This window comes from Hyperolius riggenbachi, chromosome 2 (assembly GCF_040937935.1).
Source record: "Hyperolius riggenbachi isolate aHypRig1 chromosome 2, aHypRig1.pri, whole genome shotgun sequence".
Lineage (NCBI taxonomy): Eukaryota > Metazoa > Chordata > Amphibia > Anura > Hyperoliidae > Hyperolius > Hyperolius riggenbachi.
This window is the reverse complement of record NC_090647.1, coordinates 319,882,270-319,905,961: the sequence shown is the minus strand read 5'-3', so window position 1 is coordinate 319,905,961 and position 23,692 is coordinate 319,882,270. Positions and strand designations below refer to the sequence as shown.

Here is a 23,692-nt window from a genome sequence, read left to right as displayed (position 1 = left end):
AGTTCCAATAATTGGTTCTAAAGGTTTTGGAATCAATAAAATGACAACAGTGTCCAAATTTAAGCACCTGCCTAATTTTATTTAAACAATTATTGCGCACTTTCTGTAAATCCAATAAACTTAATTTCACTTCTCAAATATCACTGTATGTGTCTCCTATATGATATATTTAACGGCCATTTTTTATCGTAACAACCAACAATTTATACAGGAAAATCATGACGATTAACAAGGTTGCCCAAACTTTCGCATCCCACTGTATATTTACATTGGTACATAATACAGCGTTGGCAGACATAATTACAGTGACAAATGGAACATGATGATCAAAATGTATGGTAAATTCCTAGCCACAAAAGAGGTAGAGCTCTGTCCTTGTGAGCGTACAATCTAAAGGAATAGGAAGGAAACAAGAGTCGGGGTAATATATAATATATAATATATAGTCACGACTATACCTCATTATTAGCATTTCATTGACAATCTCTTCATTCCAAGTTTTTGTTAGACAAATAGGTGGAAGGGGGCCCCGTCCAAAGTTTTGCAGGGGGACCCAGTGATTTCTAGTTTTGCCCCTGGACTATCCTCCCCTTCACCGTGTTACCCAACACCAGAGTGCAGGAGATAAGAAGCCTCCTCCCAGAAAAAAGTCCTCTACATGCCTCACTGACGGACCCGGCCCAGCATGCACCCTGCCAGCATCAAAGAGCAGAGGATCAGAAGCGATCAGCTCCATCTGTAGGCCAAAAGCAGGATGTAACACGTGAGTGGCTCTCTGATGCTGGCCGGGTGCCTGCTGGGAAATGTGTGTCTCTGTCTGGGCAGTATTCCATCCAAGATGCAGGTTACCTCTGTTTACTGCCTCTGCGTGCCACCAGCACTCTCCGTACTTATTACTGTACATATTGTAGTTGATGCGGCCACTTGCTTGATGCCTGCTCTCGTCACATTATGCAGGTAGCCAGTGTGGGTGGGCCCCTGTGAGTCTCCGGGCCCTCCTGCAGTCGCGGGGCTTGCAGGGGCTATAGTTATGTCCCCGACTGGGTGCACATCTGCCTACCTATGTGGGGGGCTACCTTATACTGGGGCACATAAGGTTACCTATACTAGGGGTACTAGGTTATTAGGGGTTATATCTAGCTACCTATACTGAGGGGTTACTTAATACTGGGGGACCCTCTGGCAGATAATTACACAAGGGAGGTACCCCTGGCTATCTAACACCTGGAGGCATCTCTGGCTACCTATACTGGGGACTATCTCTATCTACTAGGGGGTTACTGAAAACTGAAAGGCCCTGTGGCTACCTAATACTTGAGAGCTACCTCTGATTACCAAATACTGAGAGATACCTCTGGCTCTCTAATAGTTGGGGGTACCTCTAGATACTCAGTGCTGGGGGTATGCCTGGCTACCTAATACTGGGGGGCTCCTCTCGCTACTTAATACTTTTGGGGGGAAACATCTGACTGCCTAAAACTATTGGGGGTGCATTTGACTACCTAATATTAATATCTAGGGGCATACTTGGATACCTAACACCTGCCTCTACCGAGAACAGTGTACCAGGTAGAGAGGTTACGAACTTTTGTAGGAGTTCTGCTAAAAGAAAGTGTGTATTGGGGGAGTGGGGTATAAATCCTTCCAAGGTGCAATTCGATTGGTCTATTTTCAAGCTGCTTAAATTTGCATAACCCTGCACCTGCAGAATTATTTGAATCTCACTGACCGCTCTTACCAGGCAGGCAGCCATGTTTTTACTTTACTATTATTATTTATTGTATTTATAAAGTTCCAACATATTACGCAGTGCTGTACAATAAATATATAAAATGATACAAAGGATGACAGATGTAACAAGGTTATACAACATAGGACAAAACTATACAAGGCAAACAATGTACAAAATACATGATCATGTGATTTTGGGCTGGTCAGGTAGGACCAGGAATACAAAAACAAGGTGGTCATAAGAAAGGAGAAAACAATCATGTACAATACACGATGGATGGTAGGACCCTGCCAAAGGCATACAATCTAAGGGGAGGGGAGGTGGGCACACTAGGTAGGGCTGTAGATTAGAATAAATATTCAGTAGAGAGTTACTGTGTGGTAGGGAGTGGGTAGGCCATCTTAAAGAGGTGGGTTTTGAGGGTTTGAGGGCTTGTTTGAATGTGTTGAAGGCGGGAGCAAGTCTGATGGGTGGTGGAAGGGGGTTCCAGAGGGTGGGGGCGGCTTTTGAGAAATCCTTCAGGCATGCATGGGATTGGAAGATGCCTGGGGCAGTTAGGCGAAGGTCGTTGGAGGACTGGAAGGGATGGCCTGGTGTATACCTGGGAACAAACTCTTAGATGTAGGTAGGGCAGGTTTTGTGCACAGATTTATAGGTCCGGCATAGACTCTTGAAACTTATCCTGAATCGGATAGAGAGCCAGTGCAGGGAATTACAGAGGGGGAATGTGGAAGCAGAGCGGTGAAAAGAATAAATAAGTTCATAACTGATTGAAGGGGGCAATGCATTTCAAGGGGAGGTCATACAGAATGGAGTTGCAGTAATCATGGCATGAGATGATGGAGGCATGGATGAGCAGCTTAGTAGTGTCCAGGGTCAGGAAGGAATGGATCTTGGAGACATTACGGTCGGAGGTGGAAATTGTAGGCTCTGGTGACGTTTTGGATGTGGTGGATGAAGGAAAGGGCCCAGGGTGACGTCCAGGCAATAGGCCTGGGATCTAGGGCTAATGGTTGTGTTGTCAATTGTGAAGTGGAAATCTTGGAGCGGTGCAGCATCATGAGGGAGAGACCAGGAGCTCAGTTTTGTCTAGGTTAAGCTTCAGGAACCTAGATGACATCCAGGAGGAAATATTTGAAAGGCATGATGAGACCTTGTCCATGGTGGAGGAGGAGAGATCAGGGGTATGAAGGTAAATCTCAGTGTCGTCAGCATAAAGGTGGTATTTGAAGCCCAGGGAGGTGATGAGTTTGCCAATTGAGGAAGTGTATGTTGAGAACAGAAGGGGGCCCAGAACAGAGCTCTGAGTGACCCCAACTGAGAGGGGGGATGGGTTTCAGGAGGAGCCATTGAAAGAGCAATTGGAAAGGTAGGATGAAATCCAAGCCAAGGAGAGGTCATGGATGCCCATGGACTGTAGTGATTGGAGGAGGAGGGAGTGGTCTACATTATCAAATGCAAAGGAAAGGTCATGGAGGAGCCGACTAGAATAACTGCCTTTGGCTCTGGCAAGGGTAAGATCGTTGACCACCTTGGCGAGGGCTGCTTCTATGCAGGTCAGAATCCAGACTGTAGGGGGTCATGTAGGGTATTGGTGTTGAGGTATTGTGTAATGCATCAGTGGACCAGACTTTCGAGGAGTTTAGAGACAAAGGGAAAAAGGGAGATTGGGCTGGGTCGAGTGAGGGTTTTTTCAGCAGACGAAGTACAGTGGCCTGTTTGAAGGCTTTGGGGAAGGTGCCTGTGGAAAAGGAGAGGTTGAAAAAGGAGGTGAGGACTGTGGCTAGGTCAGGGAAGTGGGGGCAAAGGGTGTTTGAGGGTACAGAGTCAAGGGGGAGGTGGTGGGAAGGGAAATTGCTAGCAACAGACTGACTTCGACAATGGTGGCAGGAGCAAAAGAGGTGAGGGATGGATGAGACAAGGAAGCAGCTGGGGGAGAGGTGAGAGGACAACCTGAGAGGAGATGGGAAGGGAGGGATGGAGGAGGGAGATTTAATTGTGGTTTGTTTATAATTTTATTGGTGAAGTGGCTGTCAAAGTCTTTGGCTGAGAGGGAGGAGCTGGGAGGGGGAGGAGTGGGGTTGAGCATGGAATTAAAGATGGCAAAAATCCATTAAGGGTTGGAAGCTCGGGTTCCAGGGCAGCAAAATAACATTGTTTGGCTTCAGAGAGGTCAGTGTCGAAGAGTAGCAGCTTGTTCTTGTATTCTTAAAAATCGGGATTAAGATGTGGTATCAGGCGTGTGTACGAGGCTTTAGATGTTTTAATACCACCTTTCGGTTTATTTGTCTTAGACTGCTGTAGGCCATCTGTAGAGTTTGTGTTCCTTCACAGTTTTGAAGTGGATACGTAGGTGTGAACAGTCAACGGAGTAGCAGCAGCTTTCGTTACCAGTTTTTACATAAGATCACGAGGAGGTTTGCAACACAACACAGTGTGACGAGGGTATAAACATGCATTGACAGGGATATGTAATAAGGACAACACCCAGGCTGAAATTTCCAGTGAGCAACTTAAAATAAACTTGAAAACCAGCCTCTAGTTAAACCTCTTTTATTAATCATTTGTTTCTGCGAGTATAAAAGGGGAAGGTTTCAAACAGAGTTCCATTATGTTTATCATCATTAGAATAAAAGTCTCCAACTATAGCACAAACCTCTCAGTTAAAAGTCAGGGACATATCCAAAGCATACCTAGTCTATAATGTAGTCAGACTGAGACGCCACTGTTCATTCTGAGCTTCCTCTGTGACATTTATAAACCTTAAAAGTTCATAGCGTATACTGTATGTTTTTCTGTACACATATTGAATGCACAGAAAAATATCCTGTTCAGAAGGGTTCAGTCTGCATGCCTGTGTATCATGCCTGGAACATAGTCAGGATTGGGGTTGACCAACAATGGTGGGCTGAGCTGGTAGTCCATAATTAATTTGTTTTCATATAGTCTTCCACGAAGTTAGACTGTATGTGTAAACCTCAGCACTGTACTGTCACCCCAATCCTTTTCCTAAAGCCTGCAGACACCCAGTGCTCAACAAAGGTACACAGTGTCCACCACCAAGGGACAAAACAATATGCCAGGCTCAGTAGGATTTTGTTCACAGGGGGTTACAATTTTATTCACACAGTTGTATTAGTAAAACAAGACAAAAACAACTTACATTGTGGGCCCATGCACACTGGACCCACTTTCATGAAAATCGCTCATAAGGTTTTTGCACTGAATAGAATTCTAAGTGCACCTTATTACTTAAAACAGTGTTCAGAGTTAGCCCGTCTCTCCTTCCCTACCAGGTTTCGGCTCTATGCCGTCAACAGGGGTTATTCCCTGATGACGGCATAGAGCCGAAACCTGGTAGGGAAGGAGAGACGGGCTAACTCTGAACACTGTTTTAAGTAATAAGGTGCACTTAGAATTCTATTCAGTGCAAAAACCTTATGAGCGATTTTCATGCAAGTGGGTCCAGTGTGCATGGGCCCACAATGTAAGTTGTTTTTGTCTTGTTTTACTAATACAACTGTGTGAATAAAATTGTAACCCCCTGTGAACAAAATCCTACTGAGCCTGGCGTATTGTTTTGTCCCTTGGTGGTGGACACTGTGTACCTTTGTTGAGCACTGGGTGTCTGCAGGCTTCAGGAAAAGGATTGGGGTGACAGTACAGCACTGAGGTTTACACATACAGTCTATGCAAGTTCCACTTTGGATTGGAATCTACCTCTGGCAGCTTGATTTATTACATCTTGGTGAAGCGCTTGATAATCCCCTTTGCAACATAGACTATATTGTTTCCACGAAGTTAGGACACCTGAACAGTTGCCTGGTATCCTGCATCCTGGTGAAGTTCTGGAGTTCCGCTACATAGTAAAAAGATAATGGCAGACTTCTGCCATAGTTGAGCAGCTCCTTGCTCGCTGCGAGCAGTAGTGCACCGGAGTTTGGCTACATTGTCGCCAAATTCCAGGTTTTGGGGGGTGTTTAGTGTTAAGTATAGATGGGGGGAAGGTTGTAGTTAGGGGACAGAGGGTAATAATAGAATATCAGTAAAATTACTAATATTGTACTAAAGCGTATGATACAATATTGGTAAAATTGCAAATATTCTACTACCCCTATTCAGGCAAACATTTTTACATGCGCCCTTTTTACATGTACTATATGTACTCCTTGAATGGCACACCTGGCTTGCAAGTAGTCATTTGTGCATGGTCCAGTCTGTGTGGATCTACAGACTATAATCTTCAATCTGACAAGACCACTGCACTTGACAAAGAGCAGGGAACCGCTCAAAACGGCGACTGTCAGTTGTGCTTACTACTGCCCAGCCATGCTGTGAACGCACAGATCCTCAGGTGTATCCTGCTGAGCTGCGTGCACCAAAGAGCTATAATTATTGGAGAGCTACATTTATGTCCTACCTTGTACATTGGAAGATGGCTAGATATTCGCACTATTTGTGAATAAACAACCCTTTTTACATGTATACGTACCAATTAAGTCATAAATGGCCCAAATATAGGAGAAATATCAGTAACACATTTATAAGTTATGTATAACAATAAGGTTGCAAGAATATGTGTTACATTGCTAATATCTGCCAGTTTACATGCCACTGACTGTGGAGTGTAGTCTGCCAGGCTTCCTTTCATTTTCCTATTCAGCCTATGTTATAGTTCTCTTGGCACCTGAGTAGAAGAAATGTTCTCACAATATGCAGTAGTGCAGTAGTGTTCCAGACCAGGGGCGCCTCTAGCCATTTCATCACTCCAGACAAGAAAATCTGTGGTGCCCCCACGTGGCGCCCCCCCCATGAAAATAATCGTAATGCAGCAGCATTTCACCAGGAAATAATTGTAATGCGGCAGCATTTCTCTAGAAAATAATTGTAATGCGGCAGCGTTTCACCAGAAAATAATCATAATGCGGCAATATTTCCATAGAAAATAATCGTAATGTGGCAGCGTTTCACCAGAAAATACTCAATGCGGGCAGCGTTTCACCAGAAAATACTCAATGCGGGCAGCGTTTCACCAAAAAATACACATAATGTAAAGCTGCAGAATGAGCTTATGGGCTGCAGCCAGTGAACTGGCACGGCATCTATTAGACTCCACAAGCCTGTTAACCACCTGGGGACACAACATCTTGCGGGGGGGGGGAGGGGTCACCCCTGCACAGCACGGGTGACCACCTGGTCGGCCTGGCCACTGGGAGACATAAGAAGGCACAAAGGGGCACAGAAGCAGGCACAGTGGGACAGAGGTGGCACACAGGGAGACAGATGGAGGCATAAGGGGACAGAAGGAGGCAGAGTGGGACTGAAGGAGGAACATGGAGGCAGAGGTAGCACAAGGGGCAAATAAAGACAAAGAAGACATAAGGAGGCACGGGGGGACAGAAGGAGGCACAAAGGGGCACAGATGGAGGCAGAGGTAGCACAGGGGGTTGAAGGAGGCACATGGAGACAGAAGGAGGCACAAAAGGGACATAAGGGGGCACACAGGAGGAAAGAAGGATGCACAAGGCACGGAGGTGGCAACTGCCTGCAACTTACGCTAAGTAGATGCAGCAGAAGGAAGTAATAGAACACCCACAGGGACAGGAATTAGTCCAGGACGGGGCTTAATTTGGGGGTGGAGCTTAATACAGCAACATGGCGCCCCCCAGGACCAATGGCAGTCCAGGCAATGGCCTGTACTGCCTATGCCTAGAGGCGCCCCTGTTCCAGACGTTGGCAAGAGCCTAAGGGTAGGTTCGCACACCAGCTTCTCAATTAAGCAAAAGTGTTGTTTATTATTCCATCATATGTCAAACACTATGTATGACAATTGTTTCGGGGCCACTAACGGGCCCCCTTCATCAGACAAATCAATGACAGCAGACAAACGAATGACGGATCAGCTGTGATCAGGGATAGGTGTCAAATTCACATAACCTCATCTCAGTAGGGAGTTGTCATCAAAAGTTGGGATAATAAAAATGGACTTACTTATGCTTCTTGCCATCAGGAGGACCTGCAAGCAACATAGAATATAACAGATGAAGATAGATTACAGCAGAAGTCAACATTCTATGATATCTTGAAAACAGACGGGGATTGCAGGGCCCATTTAGGAACAACACTTCCCCCAACATCTACAGGTGAAAATATAAATGTATCTCCCGTTTATTCCATGCTTGTGATTATTTTCTATCTTTGCAATCCTTAATTATTATTGATTTTTAAAATGCCAACATATTCCATGGCGCTGTACAAAGTAAGAAACAAACATGACAATATATATATATCAATTTGTAAAAAACAGAGTTGGTACTAAATGACAATGACAAATGTAATACGATGAATAAAATGTATAACAAATTCCAAGACACGAAAAGGAGAGAGCCCTGTCCTTGCGAGCTTACAATGTAAAGGAATGTGTGTGTGTAGGGGGGTGGGGGGGTGCAAAGGTGGGATAGTATTCATTAATTATACCTAGAGGCAATTTATTTTTAGATTATCTAGTAAGGAGGAAAACTTGGCTAGAGGTCAAAGAGGGAATGGCCTATGGTAGAGCGTACGCTTGACTGAATAAAAGTGAGTTTTGAGGGAATGTTTAAAGATATCAAAGGTTGGAGAGAAAAAAAATAATATATATACATATATTATCTTATACCACTCCATTTTCATCTGCACCCTTTCTTTTTTATCCATATAGGTTCAAAATAGTCTCAGTGTGGCTTCAGGCATTGTTCTTTGCTTAGCTTTCCTCTTTGTTCAAAGCAATAAACTGAATGTGCCTGTTCAAAGCTGAATCACTGATATGTGCTACACAGCATCGCTTTAAGGACTGTCACATCAATGTGTTATGCATTTGACAGCCTTTGCTAATGAAATACCCAGGAAATTCCCAGGCTTACTGAGTTAATAACACGTAGGTTCTGTTAATTATTCCAGTGCCCAGTGTCCAGAGTATCTGGGCAAAAATTACATGGGTCCTTCCTGTTACCCCTGGACGTTGCATTAAGGGGCCCTTTGTCTCTGACCCCCTCTCCCCAAATGCATTCGGTTGTCCCCCAGTGCCCCAGAGCCTAAGTGAATTGTTATCTATACTCCTCCCTCAGTCTGTGGGCTTCCAACGTCATCCTTGCGTGGTGTCTCTTCTCACTGATATAGCCACAGAACATGCTGCCATGAAAAGTGGCAAGTGAGGATGGTGATGGAAGCACACAGACTGATGAAGGCACGCACCAGCTAGACAGATGAGGTTGCTGTGTTCTCGGTGAGACCACTATTCACTTTGCGGAGGAGAGGGGTCGGGGACCTGGGGGGTGGCATCTGCCGACTCTGTGCAATTGCCCAATTTGCCTGTATGGAAGTGTCGGCCCTGAGCAAAGTTGTAACCACACCAGGGGCCCTGCCTCTGCATTAGCTTTTTATTGGTCCTGTAGTGGTAATGATCAACAATGTATTTTTTATTTTTTTTTAAAAGAGGTACCATATTTTTCGGACTATAAGATTCTCCTGACCATAAGATGCCCCTAGATTTAGAGGACAAAAAACCAGAGGGAAAAATATATACTAAACCTGGAACATCCATGGTGAAGGGGCATCTTGTGGATTATGCCCACTTTGTACTTCATGCTCCCTTCTACCTCTTGTATCTCCCTGTGTCCTCCTCTGTCCTCCTTGTCCTCCTTGTGTACTCCTGTGTCCCCCATGTATCCCTCCTTGTGTCGTCCACTATGCCCCTTTGTGTCCTCCTCTATGCCCCTTTGTGTTCCCGTGTATACTCTATTTGTCCCCCTGTGTCCTCCACTGCACGGGCACAGTACAGGGAGTCCCCGACATTGTGGTGGGTTGGAGGTTTGTATTGGCAGATGTTCACAAGTCAGGAACTCCCTGCATTTGGACTATAAGATGCAGTGACTTTTTTTCCCACTTTTGGGGTAGAAAAAGTGAGTCCATAAAATACAGTAATCATTGGACAGTACTTTTTCATTTACTTTTGGTACTTTTTCAATTGTGCTGAAAAGTTATTAGGAGATGAAAAAGTATCTTCTAGAAGAAAACTTATGAGAAAAAGTGAATTGAATAAGGGCCATAATAGCTGTCTTTGGAAAGCCAGTTTTAGTGGCCTGTTTCTTGAGGTTATTTTACAGGATGTCCCATGAGTCAGGCAATATATTGTCAAAGTGGTAGGAGGGAGGGATATTTAAATATCCTACCTCCCAATTTTTTGAGATGAGAAAAAGGGACACTTAAGCCATGCCCCGCCAAACCCCTGGTCACGGCCCACCACACCCCTAGTCATGCATACCATAAAGATTTCATCAGAAAAATAAGTTATTTTAAAATTGAAACCACGCTGGTGCTTTCTATCCTGGTTAATTTTCCTTCATAGTAACATTTTAAAAGTAGAAATATATCAATTTAAAGGATGGGAATAAAGTTTAAAGTCAATCAAACACATTTTTAGTATAGAAATATGTATATATTCATATAAAATTAGGAACAAAGTCCTGAAAGAGGGACAAATGATGGGGAAAGAGGGACAGGGCTCCCAAAAAGGGACTGTCCCTCCGAAAGAGGGACAGTTGGGAGCTATGAAATATGGATCTACAGTGGCTTGCAAAAGTATTCGGCCCCCTTGAAGTTTTCCACATTTTGTCATATTACTGCCACAAACATGAATCAATTTTATTGGAATTCCACGTGAAAGACAAATACAAAGTGGTGTACACGTGAGAAGTGGAACGAAAATCATACATGATTCCAAACATTTTTTACAAATAACTGCAAAGTGGGGTGTGCGTAACTATTCATCCCCCTTTGGTCTGAGTGCAGTCAGTTGCCCATAGACATTGCTTGATGAGTGCTAATGACTAAATAGAGTGCACATGTGTGTAATCTAATGTCAGTACAAATACAGCTGCTCTGTGACTGCCTCAGAGGTTGTCTAAGAGAATATTGGGAGCAACAACACCATGAAGTCCAAAGAATACACCAGACAGGTCAGGGATAAAGTTATTGAGAAATTAAAAGCAGGCTTAGGCTACAAAAAGATTTCCAAAGCCTTGAACATCCCACAGAGCACTGTTCAAGCGATCATTCAGAAATGGAAGGAGTATGGCACAACTGTAAACCTACCAAGACAAGGCCGTCCACCTAAACTCACAGGCCGAACAAGGAGAACGCTGCTCAGAAATGCAGTCAAGAGGCCCATGGTGACTCTGGACAAGCTGCAGAGATCTACAGCTCAGGTGGGGGAATCTGTCCATAGGACAACTATTAGTCGTGCACTGCACAAAGTTGGCATTTATGGAAGAGTGGCAAGAAGAAAGCCATTGTTAACAGAAAAGCATAAGAATTCCTATTTGCAGTTTGCCACAAGCCATGTGGGGGACACAGCAAACATGTGGAAGAAGGTGCTCTGGTCAGATGAGACCAAAATGGAACTTTTTGGCCAAAATGCAAAACGCTATGTGTGGCGGAAAACTAACACTGCACATCACTCTGAACACACCATCCCAACTGTCAATAATGGTGGTGGCAGCATCATGCTCTGGGGGTGCTTCTCTTCAGCAGGGGCAGGGAAGCTGGTCAGAGTTGATGGGAAGATGGATGGAGCCAAATACAGGGCAATCTTGGAAGAAAACCTCTTGAAGTTTGCAGAAGACTTGGGACTGGGGCGGAGGTTCACCTTCCAGCAGGACAACGACCCTAAACAGAAAGCCAGGGCAACAATGGAATGGTTTAAAACAAAACATATCCATGTGTTAGAAAGTCCAGATCTAAATCCAATCGAGAATCGGTGGCAATATCTAAAAACTGCTGTTCACAAACGCTGTCCATTCTAATCTGACTGAGCTGGAGCTGTTTTGCAAAGAACAATGGGCAAGGATTTCAGTCTCTAGATGTTCAAAGCTGGTAAAGACATATCCTAAAAAACTGGCAGCTGTAATTTCAGCAAAAGGTGGTTCTATAAAGTATTGACTCAGGGGGCTGAATAATTACGCACATCGCACTTTGCAGTTATTTTATTTTTTTTAAATGTTTGGAATCATGTATGATTTTCGTTCCACTTCTCACGTATACACATCTTTGTATTGGTCTTTCACATGGAATTCCAATAAAATTGATTCATGTTTGTGGCAGTAATATGACAAAATGTGGAAAACTTCAAGAGGGCCGAATACTTTTGCAAGCCACTGTAAACACTGACGATGATGGGTAAACTTTTCAGGTGGTCTGGGAACTCCATCCACCCAGATTGTTATACTTCATATTGAAATCATGTCACAGTTTTCAAATGGAATGGGGTTATGTAATAAGTGAAAAGTGTTAGTGTTACAATTGTACAAAAAGAACACTCGTGGAGTTTGTTCTGCAATATCTGTAAGGTAAAAAGTTATGATTGAGGAACCTCACTCTGCAAGTAACGCATCATTTATTTGGATATGTTCTTTGTGTAAAGCAGGACACAAATGGCATGAATGACAATAAAAGTGTTCAATACACTCAGGCGGGTTTACACTGGCTATTTATTAAGTGACAAGCAGATCTGCGAAAACGGATCTGATTACCGATCAGTCGGATCTGTTTTCACTCCGTTGGCACTCAGCTGCTTTCGTTTCGGTTCTGTATATCACCTCCAGACCCCCATCACCAAAGTGGATTTTCCTGGCTAGAATGCTCTGTTTCTTCACTAGTGTGAAGAAACGTTTTGTTTTCTCATTGCCTCCAATGCAGTGCTTCAGCTTCCATCTCCCTTCTGCTCTGGTACCGTTCTAATTGCGTGCTGTGCGTGAAAGACAAATACAAAGTGGTGTACACGTGAGAAGTGGAACGAAAATCATACATGATTCCAAACATTTTTTACAAATAAATAACTGCAAAGTGGGGTGTGCGTAACTATTCATCCCCCTTTGGTCTGAGTGCAGTCAGTTGCCCATAGACATTGCTTGATGAGTGCTAATGACTAAATAGAGTGCACATGTGTGTAATCTAATGTCAGTACAAATACAGCTGCTCTGTGACTGCCTCAGAGGTTGTCTAAGAGAATATTGGGAGCAACAACACCATGAAGTCCAAAGAACACACCAGACAGGTCAGGGATAAAGTTATTGAGAAATTAAAAGCAGGCTTAGGCTACAAAAATATTTCCAAAGCCTTGAACATCCCACAGAGCACTGTTCAAGCGATCATTCAGAAATGGAAGGAGTATGGCACAACTGTAAACCTACCAAGATTTGCTGCCAAAACTCTGGGAGTGTGCTAGAACCAGGAGCGGGAAGGCTCTATAAGATCCAGTGCCTTCCCTCTCCATAGGTGAGTATATACTGTATATAGATATATATTTATTTTAAAGCTCTTCACTTTGGCTTTAAAAAACTTGACTTTTTCATAGCTATGTATTAGAAAAATAGCATGTTGGACACTTTTAAGAAATTATTTTAAAAAATGAAAGAAAAACCTCAGCCAGTGTTCATAGGAAGGAAGACATCCCACAAAAACCTTTCAAAACTTATCAGGTTTGGAAACTTATATCCTAAAGCAGGATACTGTAGGAAATCTGTGATGGTTGTGGACACTACTCTTTCTTTTGTTAACTACTACATATTTTATTTTTTCTTTTGAATAATAACCTGCAACATGCAACGCACATATAATAAAGTCCCCCTCCCTTTGTAAAGTTACCCTCCCTAATTCCCTCCCTTGTTTTCAAAAGAAACCCACCTCCCAGGCTCAAAGTGCTTTCTGACTGTCACAACCCTCCCCATGGTTTTTGTTCTTACTGACGCAAGAATGTCAGACAGTTATTATTTTTCTTCTTTCGTGTTGATTTCTAGCTGCCAAAGAGCTTGCCTTTTACATACAGGTACACAAAGAACTTTGAAAGTCATGGAAGTGACACTTCAGACGTTCATGGATATTTTTAGTAAACTTAGCTTATGACCTTGGTAGAGCTTACGTCAAAAATCATGCTGTTTAAAAAGGAGGACCCAGTTTTTGTTCACTGGCTGAGAGGTACAAAAAAAAAAACATTTAAGATCGGCTGACGTTATTTTTTAAGCAAGTTGATGAGTGTTTTGGGACAAGAGAAAGCAAATTGTTTGTGTTGCCCATAACAACTAAGTTTCATTTATTATTTGTCAGGAGAAAATTTAAAAATAGATTTTTATCATTTTATTGTTTTCCCCAGTCTTCATGGACGGTCATTATGAAGGGTGATTTTTGTCAAAGAGCCATGTAAAATAAGGCTCTATTTTGTTTTCTAGCTAGGTAGTAATAGTTTTATCAGAGTGAAATATTGTTATTGTTTTTTTGACAGTGTTTTATAGAGACCATTAAATGATTTACATCTGTTCTTCAAAGGGGCACGCACCCCATGTCCCTGTCACAGTCTAGGGTCTTTTCTTTTCTTTTGGCACAAAAGGACTGTGAGAGAAGACCAGAGCGCTGATAGGAAGCCAGTGCACATGGTGGGATTCTTAAGACACTACTGCTGTCATACAAGATTACTGATCCATATTCATCTTCCTTCTTAACCATCATTTCACTATAGAAAGCACCCTTGTCTATGTTAACGACAAGGGGCTGTTACTCACTTACAGTGCCCAGGAGGAGGTGCGGGTAACGACAGTAGAGTCTTGATTATTCAGCACCGACTAGGATAGGCTGATGCCAGATAAGTGTGCTTTCTGGTTGCTTGAGACTCAATGTTAAAAAAAGGCACAGCTAATATAGTAATATAAGAGATGGCCCAAACTGTTCACGCAAATAGTTCATGGCAAACACGTGTTCTCGTCTGTTCGCAAAACATATGGTGTGTTCGACCCGCCCCCTATACATTATAATGGAGCCAAAAATTGACCTCTCGCCCAAGAGTCAGCAGACACATGGCAGCCAATCAGCTATCTCTCCCACCTGGACTGCTCCCCCACCTATCAAAAAGCCAGCACCGCAGCCATTTTACACTCTGACTGTGGCTGCTGTGAAGCAGACTAGGGACAGAGCTGTACTGCTATTAGGGAAAGCATTAGTTAGGCCTGTGTTCTGTGTCCCCAGTGGAGTTTCTTGCTGCTACTGTACCAATTCACCATCTGCATAACCTTAAAGGACTTATGAGGTGAAATAGGTTAAAAAAAGGTAATTACCTGCATGAAATATCAATGCACGGAAGACGCCATCCGCGCCCTCCGTGTCTTTCCGCCGGGTCCCCGCAGCTGAATGTCCCCCCCCCCCCCCCCGGGCCGGTCCCGACCCTACAGACTTGGTTGGGCTCTCCTGCCTCTTCCAATATGACCGACGGAGCTAGCCGCGGCTGCGCAGTCCGCATATGCGCGAGTGCGGCTGCGCAGCTCTATGGCCAACCCCCCGATCCACGCAACAGGAAATAGACTGTAGCGTGGATCGGGGGGTTGGCCCTAGAGCTGCGCAGCCGCGCTCGCACATACGCGGACTGCGCAGCTGCGGCTAGTTCCGTCGGCCATATTGGAAGAGGCAGGAGAGCCCGACCCGGTCTGTATGGTCAGGACCGGCCCGGGGGGGACATTCAGCTGCGGGGCCCCGGCGGAAAGACACGGAGGGCGCGGATGACGTCCTCCGTGCATTGATATTTCATGCAGGTAATTACCTTTTTTAACCTATTTCGCCTCGTAAGTCCTTTAAGAGCCCTTCTAAAGGCTGTGTTTAGAGTTGAGCTGAAATTTTCGTAATTTCGCATTACTATAATTACGCATGCGAAATTTGCGATTACGATGCGAAATTAGCGTAGCGAAATTGCCCTTAAAATCGTAATTGAAAATACCGTAAGCGTAATTTTCAACGCGAAATTTCGCGTTTCGTTCATGCCGTAATTTCGCATTAAACGCTACCGTAATTTCGCGTTAAACCGTAACGCTCTGTATAATATAAAAAAGCCGCCGACTTTAAGGGTTAATAGCAAAGCCCCCTTATATGCTAAGAGCCTCAAATTTGGAGAATATATTAAGGAGATCAGGAGGAATAAGAGGAAAATTTTTTTTTTCAAAAAGACCTTATAGTTTTTGAGAAAATCGATGTTAAAGTTTCAAAGTAAAAATGTATACATTTAAAAACCCGCCGACTTTAACGGTTAATAGCAAAGCCTGCTTAAAGTTTAGGAACACCAAATTCCTAGGGTATATTAAGGGGATCAGTGGGAATAAGAGGAAAATTTTTTTTTTCAAAAACACCTTATAGTTTTTGAGAAAATCGATTTTTAAGTTTCAAGGGCAAAAATGTCTTTTAAATGCGGAAAATGTCAGTTTTTTTTGCACAGGTAACAATAGTGTATTATTTTCATAGATTCCCCCAAGTGGGAAGAGTTTTACTTACTTCGTTCTGAGTGTGGGAAATATAAAAAAAAAACGACGTGGGGTCCCCCCTCCCAGACCTCTTTAACCCCTTGTCCCCCATGCAGGCTGGGATAGCCAGAATGCGGAGCACCGGCCGCGTGGGGCTCCGCACCCTGACTATACCAGCCCGCATGGTCCATGGATTGGGGGGTCTCGGAAGGGGAGGGGCAGCCAAGCTTTCCCCTCCCCCTCCGAGCCCTTGTCCAATCCAAGGACAAGGGGCTCTTCTCCACCTCCGATGGGCGGTGGAGGTGGAGGCCGCGATTTCCTGGGTGGGGGGTTCATGGTGGAATCTGGGAGTCCCCTTTAAAAAGGGGTCCCCCAGATGCCCACCCCCCTCCCAGGAGAAATGAGTATAGAGGTACTTGTAGTACCCCTTACCCATTTCCTTTAAGAGTTAAAAGTAAATAAACACACAAACACATAGAAAAAGTATTTTAATTGAACAAAAAACATAACCACGAAAAAAGTCCTTTAATATTCTTAATTAACCATTAATACTTACCTGTCCCTTTAAATAAATGATCCCACGCAATATCCTCGGAAATGTTCTATCAGTTACAATGTAACAAAGTTATTACAATATAACAACTTTGTTACATTGTAACTACGCCGCACCCGACGTCACTCACCGCCGCCGCCGCCGCAGCGTCTGCGCTGCAGGACCCGACAGAGCTCTGAGCTATAGCTCAGAGCTCTCGAAAGCATCTTTGTATTTGGGCTCCAAGGAGCCCCATTGGTCCTTAGCAGACCAATGGGGTTCCTTCTGATTTGAAGGAACCCCATTGGTCTGCTAAGGACCAATGGGGCTCCTTGGAGCCCAAATACAAAGATGCTTCTCAGAGCTCTGAGCTATATAGCTCAGAGCTCTGTCGGGTCCGTGCAGGACGCTAAGTCCCCGCCGGCTCCGCTGCCCCCATGTCATGGGTGACATGTGGGTGACAGATGTGGGCGGGGTGGACAGCGGGAGCTGCGGGGACTTAGCGTCCTGCACGGACGCGTATGCGGCGGCTGAGCGGCGAGTGGCGTCGGGTGCGGCGTAGTTACAATGTAACAAAGTTGTTACATAATAACTTTGTTACATTGTAACTGATAGAACATTTCCGAGGATATTGCGTGGGATCATTTATTTAAAGGGACAGGTAAGTATTAATGGTTAATTAAGAATATTAAAGGACTTTTTTCGTGGTTATGTTTTTTGTTCAATTAAAATACTTTTTCTATGTGTTTGTGTGTTTATTTACTTTTAACTCTTAAAGGAAATGGGTAAGGGGTACTACAAGTACCTCTATACTCATTTCTCCTGGGAGGGGGGTGGGCATCTGGGGGACCCCTTTTTAAAGGGGACTCCCAGATTCCACCATGAACCCCCCCACCCAGGAAATCGCGGCCTCCACCTCCACCGCCCATCGGAGGTGGAGAAGAGCCCCTTGTCCTTGGATTGGACAAGGGCTCGGAGGGGGAGGGGAAAGCTTGGCTGCCCCTCCCCTTCCGAGACCCCCCAATCCATGGACCATGCGGGCTGGTATAGTCAGGGTGCGGAGCCCCACGCGGCCGGTGCTCCGCATTCTGGCTATCCCAGCCTGCATGGGGGACAAGGGGTTAAAGAGGTCTGGGAGGGGGGACCCCACGTCGTTTTTTTTTTATATTTCCCACACTCAGAACGAAGTAAGTAAAACTCTTCCCACTTGGGGGCATCTATGAAAATAATACACTATTGTTACCTGTGCAAAAAAAACTGACATTTTCCGCATTTAAAAGACATTTTCGCCCTTGAAACTTAAAAATCGATTTTCTCAAAAACTATAAGGTCTTTTTGAAAAAAAAATTTTTCCTCTTATTCCCACTGATCCCCTTAATATACCCTGGTAATTTGGTGTTCCTAAACTTTAAGCAGGCTTTGCTATTAACCGTTAAAGTCGGCGGGTTTTTAAATGTTTACATTTTTCCTTTGAAACTTTAACATCGATTTTCTCAAAAACTATAAGGTCTTTTTGAAAAAAATTTTTTTCCTCTTATTCCTCCTGATCTCCTTAATATATTCTCCAAACTTGAGGCTCTTAGCATTTAAGGGGGCTTTGCTATTAACCCTTAAAGTCGGCGGCTTTTTTATAGTATACGGAGCGTTACGGTTTAACGCGAAATTACGGTAGCGTTTAATGCGAAATTACGGCATGATACGACTGTAATGCGAAAATTACGCTTACGCGAAATTTCGCGAAATCCTTCTTCATTACGATTATGTACTTACGGCCATAATCGTAATTACACTAATTACGCGAAATTTCGCGAAATCGTAATTAGGTCATTACGCTCATCTCTAGCTGTGTTTTGATCTTGTGATATTGCTGTTCAGTGTGTCCACACAGTGCATTTTAGCTGTTGCAGACAGGTGCAATCAGTGCTTAGTGCTTCAGCTGTTCACCTGTCGAAGGGCTGTTTTTCTTTTTCTTGCTATTGTTATATTGCAGTTTTGTGTGTCCAGTGCACACATTAGCTGTTGGAAACAGGTCTGCTAGACCAGCTAGGAACTAGTAGTGCACCGACCATAACCCAACAATCCATCACCACTACTGGCATCTAGTATCCACTACTGCCCCCTGTATAAGGCGTCAGTGCAGAATTAGTGTTTTTTGGTCACTCAACTGTCATTGAACTACATCAGCCCGACCATAGGGGCTGGAAAACCGCAATCGCCTCTACTCCTGCGCACAAGCACGGCAAGCACTACATACCACTACACAAAGATTGCCACTGAGAGGACTAATATTTATGTCCTGGAGATGTCAACTAGCAAAAACAATTATGTGCTTACCTGTCGTTATCACTAACACTCTTTGCAGTTGTTTGCGGTGCATTAAACGTGATGTTTCATCTGTCAGTGTGAACCAGGCCTAACCCTTACACTACATTATCACCATGTACGAATTCCAGATGTTTTAAAGCACTTAATTCCACAAATTTAGGAATGTACTGTGATTTTTGCCCTTTAGAGATTAAAACATGACTGCGTCAACTACGTCATTTTTGGTGGGACTTTTGCCATGGACCCCCCTCCGGCTTTCCCTGGTCCAGGTGTTAGACCCCTTGTATCAACTTTTCCATCACTTTTGTGGCCAGAAACAGTCCTAATAGGAACATTTGGAGCAAATTCGCGTTCGCAAACTGAAAATTTCATATTCGTGACATCACTAAGTACTCTACCCCACTTTATACACATACCATGAACACTGTATTAAATGTTCAAATACAGTAATTGATAGTTCAATAATCTTGGGGAGCTGGAAAACACAGCAGAGCCAACAAACAGCGTAAGAAGTTGGCCTTTGCCACTGTGAACACTGCCGGTGATTTGTGCTGGTTGGTTGAGGCTGGATAACCGGGACTCTACCGTACACAATATAGCGGCTGAGGGGTGAATCTGAAAGGCCCCTTAAATAAGGTGGCTTCTAAATGTATGTTTCTCCCTGGGGTTTGGAGCTAGTATAAGGGGGTAAAAGTTTATGTAGGTACTACATACGTATTAGTGCTAAAGTTTAGATTAAAAAATTAAAAACACTTTAATAAAAAAAATTACATTTCATTGCAGAAAAAAAAAATTGCTTACTGTCCCATACCGTAATCCAAGTCCCATGAACCGTCCCAGCTGTATACCCTTGGATCTGTGAAATATCACCAGTCAATCTCTTGAAAATAGCAATGCATGAGGTAGAAGGGCTTTCTCAGAGTGAATTCTATCTATAACTAGTGACCTAAGCCCGTTAAAAAACGGGCTAGGTCCATCACCGCCGCCACCTGCCAGCGCGTGTGCGCGCATCTCTGCCCGCCGCACGCACCCACCACGCATGCTCGCCACATGCGTGCACATGTCTGCCCAACCGGCCGCCCCCTGGCTGTTCTGCTCCCTGTCCAAAGGACACAGGGGTTTTTATTATAGAGGATTATTTAGCCTTCCTTGACTACCTGCTGGTTCCTAACCTCTAGATTTTCTTGAATACATTAATGTTTACTTAGATTAGTTGTTAGCAATAATTCTTACAAGAAAGAAACAAAGTAGGTTGTTGTGCCCACTATAACTCATGGTCAGCTAGATTAACAATCTGCTTTACTGACCAAGTGTCTAGTAACAATCTGTATCCTTTATTAACAGGATGGTAGAAGATGCAATACATCCTCACAATAGATCGTGTGATCTATGCTTGTGTGCAGAGCACCTGCCATACGGTAAGTGTACAGCAGGGGCGCCGCGAGGCATAAAGCGAACCAAGCGGTCGCTTGGGGCCTCACAATCTTAGGGGCCTCGGCGGCTCCGTGACGTCGGCGTGACGTCACTTTTTCCCCGCAGCCCCGCCGGGCTGGCAGAGCAGAGCAGGGCTACAGGAAGATGGCCGCCGCCGAAGCCCTGCTCTGGAGACTATGTCTCCAGTACAGGGCTTCGGGTGGCCATCTTCCCGACCCGTAGCCCTGCATGAATCAGCGCGGGAGATTGGAGGAGGAAGCCAGGAAGGGAGCTCCGTGGGAACTGCGCGCCTGAGAAGCCGGCCGGGAGAGGAGACCAGGGAGAGAAGACTTCTGCCAGTGCCAGCCTGCCAGGTGAGTAAATTCTTTTCTTTTTGCAGCCGCAGCCCTAATTGCGAATTTGCGATTGATTTCTGCTGAACTGTGCCCTAATTGCATTTGATATCTGCTGAAAATGTGGCCCTAATTGCGATTGATTTCTGCTGAACTGTGCCCTAATTGCGTTTGATATCTGCTGAAAATGTGGCCCTAATTGCGATTGATTTCTGCTGAACTGTGCCCTAATTGCGTTTGATATCTGCTGAAAATGTGCCCTAATTGCGATTGATTTCTGCTGAACTGTGCCCTAAATGCGTTTGATATCTGCTGAAAATGTGGCCCTAATTGCGATTGATTTCTGCTGAACTGTGCCCTAAATGCGTTTGATATCTGCTGAAAATGTGGCCCTAATTGCGATTGATTTCTGCTGAACTGTGCCCTAAATGCGTTTGATATCTGCTGAAAATGTGGCCCTAATTGCGATTGATTTCTGCTGAACTGTGCCCTAAATGCGTTTGATATCTGCTGAAAATGTGGCCCTAATTGCGATTGATTTCTGCTGAACTGTGCCCTAATTGCGTTTGATATCTGCTGAAAATGTGGCCCTAATTGCGATTGATTTCTGCTGAACTGTGCCCTAAATGCGTTTGATATCTGCTGAAAATGTGGCCCTAATTGCGTTTGATTTCTGCTGAACTCTGCCCTAATTGCGTTTGATTTCTGCTGAAAATGTGCCCTAATTGCGTTTGATTTCGGCTGAAAATGTGCCCTAATTGCGTTTGATTTCTGCTGAAAATGTGCCCTAATTGCGTTTGATTTCTGCTGAAATGTGGCCCAAATTGCGTTTTTATTTTCTGGTGTCTGGGGTAACTGTTGCTGCATTTATTATTTAATGGTCATAGTTGGCTATATTTGCTGTGCTACGGTTAAGCTTCGCCCATACAATGTCATGGCCGCGCCAATCTTTCGGCGCGCTACGCGCGCCTCAATCACCCCAACATCCATTTTTTCCCCGCAAACAGCCCCGCCCCAATCCGCCCTCCTGCTCCACCCACATGTCATGGCCACGCCCACTTATGCGGGATAGCCACACCCATTTTTCGCCGCGGCGCGCTTCGCGCGCCGCAGGATAGGGCCTCTTGCTACAGTCCGCTTGGGGCCACAAAAACCTTAGCTGCACCCCTGGTGTACAGCCATGTTGTTAGTACAATTCTTTATTTTATTTCAGGACTTGATTGAACAGTTTCAACTGATGCTCTGTCCTCTTGACCTCACTACCACTGTAGTACTGAAAGGGAGTCCCACCATTAGCATCTTTAAATAGAATATAACAGAATAAGCTTTATTTGCTAAGTGCGACAGGTCCCGCACCTGGAATTGTTTGTGGTACAACGGCAATTGACATAGTACAATAACATCAATATAGTGCAATAACAACAACAGCAGCAACAATGTAGTGCAATAACAACAGCAGCAACAACATAGTGCAGATGACAATCACATAGTGCCAGTGACTTGACATATGGTGCAGTGCAACAGGTGGGAGTAAACATAGGGACATGCATTCTTGCACTGGGGCACTGGGGCATCAGCGTGGCAGGAGGAACCTGGGGGGTATCGTTGGGAAAAGGCTTCAGTTGAGGAGGAGGACTGCCTGGGGGAAAAATGTGTTTCTGTGCCTGGGGGTTTTAGTGGGAATCATCTGCAGGTATTCCCCGTTAGTCCATTCTTGCGTGAACAGGAAGGATTCAAATTGATCAGATAAGTGGACAAAAATATGCTTATGTCAGGGCTGCCTTTCAGTGCTGCAACACTAGTGCAGAGGAGCCAACATAGTATTAATGGCTTCTTCAATCAAGATTGTAAAATGAATTACAATGACCGGTACAGTTTGACAAACTTGAATAATACCACGAGACAGAAAGCAAATTTATTTGTCTTCAGGAAATGTCATTTACTTGTGAAAGGGATTTTTCACAGTGTTTTTTTTCTCATTCAAAAAACTTACGTAGTTTATTAGAGGGGAATTTCAGATTCCAACATAAGCTTCCTTCCAGAGGATCTCCATAGTTATTCTCAGTTCCTGACATGGACAAGGGAACTTTGTGAGAGCGGTGAGAGATTTCTGCCCCCTCTTGCCAAGCCTTCCCATGTCGTCATTGAGCATGTGACTTGGCATTGGCACATGAACAATGAAAAAAAAAAGGTTTGTAAATAAACTGTTGCACTAGTCTGTTCTCATTTTTTTTATGTTAAACAATTTCTCCCACAAAAAGAGTAATATTTAAAATAAAATTAGTATAATTTAGGTACATTTAATTTGTATATGCATATTATATATGTCATTTTTTTGTGTGCAAAAGATCTAATATCTGCCATGAACTGTGTAGAGCAGTTGCTTACTACTGTAATGCTCATCTGCAATCATTTTTTTAAACATTTAACATAGTCTCCCACATCTAAATTTACTAATTAGGTCAAGAAAATTACATGGGAAAAAGTTACTTAAGCAAACTCATTTTCATATGACCAGCTGAGCTAATTATCACATGGCACTTTTTTTTTAAGATAACAACCATTTGCGCAAATACCTTCTGTTTTAAGAAGGAAAATTTTTGTTTTGCATAACGTTTTTAGTAAGAGGATTGTTTTTTTTTTTTAACCCCTTACACACTGCTAGGAGATCTGCTTTACCAGGAGCATGCTGGGCAATCTGTAAGGCCTTGTTCACATTACAAATCGCCAGCACTATCGCAAGCACTGGCAATTTGGTGAGCGCTTTTCAAATCGCTTTTCCCTGTGCTTTTTGCTTAGAAAACAGCTTTTGTAAGTGCTTTGGTTTAGCGATTAATTTTTTCACTACATGACGTCAGTCAGGAAGCATACATGCAAAAGGACTAAATTATATGTTTTTATGTAAAACAATATTTTTCGTTTCTATATTATAATCTAAAATCAAGTGCTAAAAATGTCGAATTAACGGTAATGAAAACGCAAAATACCGTCTATAACAAAAAACAATATTTACATTTGTATTAAG

The 23,692-nt window shown here is 43.8% G+C and overlaps 1 long non-coding RNA gene across 2 annotated transcripts in view; it reads right to left on the bottom strand.

Annotated features, from left to right (window-relative positions):
- Positions 1–22,750, bottom strand: part of LOC137544403 (uncharacterized) — a 79,937-nt gene extending 57,187 nt beyond the window's left edge. The window contains exons 1-3 of one of the 2 annotated variants that reach the window (XR_011025855.1): positions 22,661–22,750; positions 12,301–12,515; positions 7,724–7,748 (exon numbers count right to left, since the gene is read on the bottom strand). This is a non-coding gene — a long non-coding RNA (uncharacterized lncRNA). Of the gene's footprint in view, positions 1–7,723; positions 7,749–12,240; positions 12,516–22,660 lie in introns of those variants that run through there. The other variant, XR_011025854.1, reaches the window with a different exon arrangement.
- Positions 22,751–23,692: the final 942 nt, after the last annotated feature.